The sequence below is a fragment of the Ursus americanus genome, chromosome X (assembly GCF_024610735.1).
Source record: "Ursus americanus isolate L20-20 chromosome X, mUrsAme1.1.p, whole genome shotgun sequence".
Classification (NCBI taxonomy): Eukaryota; Metazoa; Chordata; class Mammalia; order Carnivora; family Ursidae; genus Ursus; species Ursus americanus.
Window position 1 is genome coordinate 50,330,770 of NC_142164.1, and position 4,461 is coordinate 50,335,230.

The 4,461-nt window shown below is 36.5% G+C and overlaps 1 pseudogene; it reads right to left on the reverse strand.

The window, feature by feature from the left end:
- Positions 1-655: 655 nt before the first annotated feature.
- Positions 656-1,101, reverse strand: LOC148106908 (large ribosomal subunit protein eL32 pseudogene; annotated as a pseudogene).
- Positions 1,102-4,461: the final 3,360 nt, after the last annotated feature.

A 4,461-nucleotide genomic window follows, 5' to 3' on the forward strand; every position in this document is an offset into this window, starting at 1 on the left:
GTGTTTTCTCAAACCCACCATGCCAGAAAAAGTTGGTTCTGTGGTAAAAATCAATGAGAAAATTCCTTTTGTTTGTTTATTCATTCATCTATCCATCCGTTCATTGATTTTTACATCAATCATCTGGGAGCCTATAATATGCTAATTGCATTCTTAACATTCGAAGAAAGATGTATTACAGTATCTGGAATTTCCCAAACTTATTTGTCTACAGAATATTTTTTATAAAATATGTTATAGGACTATTGTTCTGTAATACAACCACAATTTTGAAAAAAAGAAATAAAACAGAAAACACAATAACTTGATATCGTCCGATTCCTCACTTTCTTCATCTCAAATCCAATTCATCAGCATATCTTGTTTTTATTGTCAAAATAGATCTCAAATTTGATCCTTTTTGATCATTTCCCAATACCCTGAACCCAGCTACTATCATAGGTGTTTCTCTCACCTTAGATTTCTCTTCCCTTAAATATCTTCATAGCTTTATTCATTACCTCTTTGAGAACTTTATTCAAATGTCACCTTTTCAGTCCATAGAATTTGGAAAAGATTTCTCTTTCAGTCTTTCTCTCCACCTTATTATTTATTTATTTATTTATTTTTATTTATTTATTTATTTATTTATTTATTTATTTATTTATTTATAGTTTTATGGTTTTATTAACACAAATATGACATGCACATAAGCTGTCTATTAACTTTCTTCCCTGTGCAGCTTGGCATTGGGATTGGTGACTCTGATGGCTAGCTGGGCTGCTCTTTCCACAGTGGCTTTGCAGTCTTGAAGGAGAAATTGTGAGCAATATCTGCAAAATAAGTTTTGTTACACATTGTCAGCATTTGAAGCTCCTTGATTTTGTGGACTATGAACTTCCATAAGCCAGTGGGCAGCATGTGCTTTTTCTTCTTGCTTCCCTAACCAGTGTTGGGCATCAAGATCTGGCCCTTGAATCATCTGTACCCCATATTGTCAATGCTTCTGGGTTTCTGCCAGTTGTGCTTAAGTTTTACATATCAGTCTGACTGGTGCAGGATGAACTTCTTGGTCCTCTTTTTAATGATCTTGGTCTTCACCAGAGGTCTGAAGGCAGCCATGATCCTTAGTAGGAGATGGCTGCCACTTCCATAGGTAGTGCCAAGGAAGAGAGAGGCTCCACACTTTGTTTTTAAAATTGTATTAATGACTATCCAACACACTGTTTTTTTGCCTATTTATCTTGTTACTTCTCTTCTCCTACTAGAATATAACCTCTGCGATGGGTAGGGCTTTGTCCCACTTCTTGCTATATCTCCATCATCTAGAAGTGTGTCAGGACATACTAGGTGGCAAATAAATACCTCCTGAATAAGTGAATGAGATAGCTGATGCCCCAGATGCTAACAATAGGAGGACATGTACATCATAGTATCCTGCAAGGAGCATTGGCTTTGTAGTTAGCCAGACAGGAATTTTTTTATTGGTTCTGTCACTTATTTGCGGTGAGACCTTGAGCATGTTAGTAGCTCTGTGCCCCAGCTCTATTACACATGGGAATAATACAATTCCCTTAGACTTATTGTAAGTCTTCAGCAGTGTATTGAATTATATATACTATATAACAAGGATGATATCTGATAAAAAATATTTAAAGTGTCTAGTGTATATCTAGCATGATTCCTACTAGAAGTCCCAGTACAAATTCTAGAAAATTACTGTAATAAATAAATTGTGTCACCGGTTCTTCTCTTCTTCCCTAGCCTCTCTTCAGTCCTGGGGTGAGTTTTCACTGACATATTCTTATTCTATCTTGTGATATGCAACACATATTTATGAAGTTATGTTAGGGTGAGTTCTGCAAATATGGAAGAGATTTTTTCCCCCTTTATATGAATCAAACAGTCCTTAATCAGCTAGGTCAAGCCAATCATTGTCTTTCAGTCAACACAACTAACAGTCTTAGATGGATAGTTGTTAACAGAGAAAATTACAAATGACTATATCAGAGAGAATGGAAACCTGACAAGCATAATGTTATCTATAAATTTCTCCTTTGGAATTGCATTAAAAGTCACATTCTGTGCTGTAGCAAATGATTAGTTTCATTACTTTATAGTCACTTAATTTTTGATCCATATGCTGTTAGCAGTTTGATCACTCACCCTGTTCGTGAGATGTGACTCTGAATGACTTTTAGCTGTATTAAAAAAATCAAATCTTCGCCTCAGAGGACCAAGACTTGCCATCAGTGAGAATACTCACAACAGTCTATCTCAGATTCTCTATCTAATCCCACTGAGTAATTTCACAAATTATAGCAGCATCATTGTTATAACTGTGTGACCACTTTGAAGAACACTGCTCATTTAATTACCTCAATTCTGTTATGTCTGTGAAAAAAATTGGTCTCAAGAGGCCATAGTCACACTTTGGATACACTGTTATATCATAATATTCTCAAATTTATCTTTATTTTTCCAAAGTCTCTCTGACTTTTTCTCCATACACCAGCTCTATCTATATGACCAAAGCATTGGAATGAAAACCAACAGAGATGGTATTTTCAGTCATGTTGGTGGACTTAGATCAATGACTCTATTACTGTGATATTAAACTTTTTATGTAGAGATGACTTCTAAATTGATTGATCTGTGGAATGGTTGATACTGCTGCATATAAACATAATAACATCATCTTCCCCCAAGTGTACCCAATCCTTTTTCTCTAATCATTCTACCTTATTTTTTTTATTTTTATACACATTGTATTTCTTCTCTTGTCGTCTTGTACTAAGGCCATAATTTTCTCAGACATCTTGTATATTGGTTGCTGATTGGAGGGTGATCTCAAGTGAAGATATCTCTGTTACTAGGGAATAGTGACTGGAAGCAAGACAAAGAAGAGACAGTTTGGTGATTTCTGCCCATTCCTTCTTTTTTAACAGGAGAAAATAAAATTTAATAGGTGTATGTACAGGGAATCCACATAGACATGAAATTCCAAGGACAATGAGGCAACATGAAGCTTATATGAGCTAAGGAAAAAGGGGTCTGAGGACAGAAAGGAGAGAAAACTCCTTAGTAGGAAGGTGAAAGTGATGTGGGAAAGACGTTAGGCCTCGAAGCAGACAGCCAACAAAGAATTCTTAAGGTGTCTTTTGTGCAGAAAGGTGGTTTTATTCATGGGGACAGGACCCATGAACAGAGAGAGCTGCATTGTGGTTGTGGGAGTGGCCCATTATATACTTTCAAGCTGGGAGGGGGTTAGGGATAGGGTAAGTCTCTAAGGAATTTTGGAAGTAAGGTTTCCAGGACCTTGACGGGGCTAGTTATTGTTGGGAAAATGTCATTTATTATGAGGTAATAAAACCTTAGTCATGAGACTTTTCAGATGTGTATCAGTAGGCCATTTGCTTGGGGAATGATTGGGGGTTTAGAGATAAAGGAAATTTCTAAAGGAATTTTTAATTTTTATATGTTAAAGTAGGCCTACAGGATCCAGGATGGGGAGGAGGGTGGGCTAGGATTGCCTTTTGCCTTTAGCAAAGTGTCAACATTAAGGAGGTTGAGTCCGTAGAGGAATGTCACTTCACCTGTTTCAAAAACTTGTCAATGGGCTGTAGGTAGTAAGGAAATTTAATAATTTTTCTTCTGCCTTTGTTTCCCACACCAAAAGGAGATGTTTGGAAAAACAAGACTGTTGTATTATGCAGTTGAGTTCCTTCAATTAAAGGGGGCCTCTGTTAATATTTCTTTTCCTATTGCAGGCTCTCTTCTCCAATGTAATTAGGCAGTTATGGGGGAGGCAGAGTGCTTTTCCTGCATCTGCTGGGTTTTTATTACTTTTAACTTGAAATAATCTTTATGTGAAAGTGGCAAATTTTCAGGCAGCTTGCCCTGGGCCCCTACAATTTCCCTGTCTGGAACTTCCCTGGAAGTTCTTCATATTAAAAGTTGAGCTGGTAAGGTGTTCCATTTCATTGGACCGTTTTTAGTCCTGACAATAGGTCAATTCAGTTAAACTCATTTCAGGAATGGTGATGCAGATGTGTTTTCTCAATTAGGCCTATGGTTCAAGAAATTGGGTATTAAACAAGAGGCATTTCTATGGAAACAAAAGAAAAACAATGGTTAGTGATTAGGTCATAATATAAATCAGTTTTTGAGTCCTGAGGATAGCCAGTGGAGATTTCTAGATGTCATTTTCAAAGCATCTTCAGATACAGTGAGAGCAGTCAGTGGCAGTCTCACAGATATTCCTGGGTTGTAGTTCAAATGTCTTGAGAATTTTGAATGTTCCATACAACAACAGGCATGCAGATTGTCTATATAGGAGCTGTTGTGGTGATTTCTTTGAAGTTTACATCAAGTTGTTTGTATTTAGTTTGCAGAACTTCAAGAAAAAGGACAATTTTACTTGGCAGAATTTAATTTCTTGCTAAGTGTTTCTTCTTTTTGTGCTAAAGTGGAAAGTTAAAA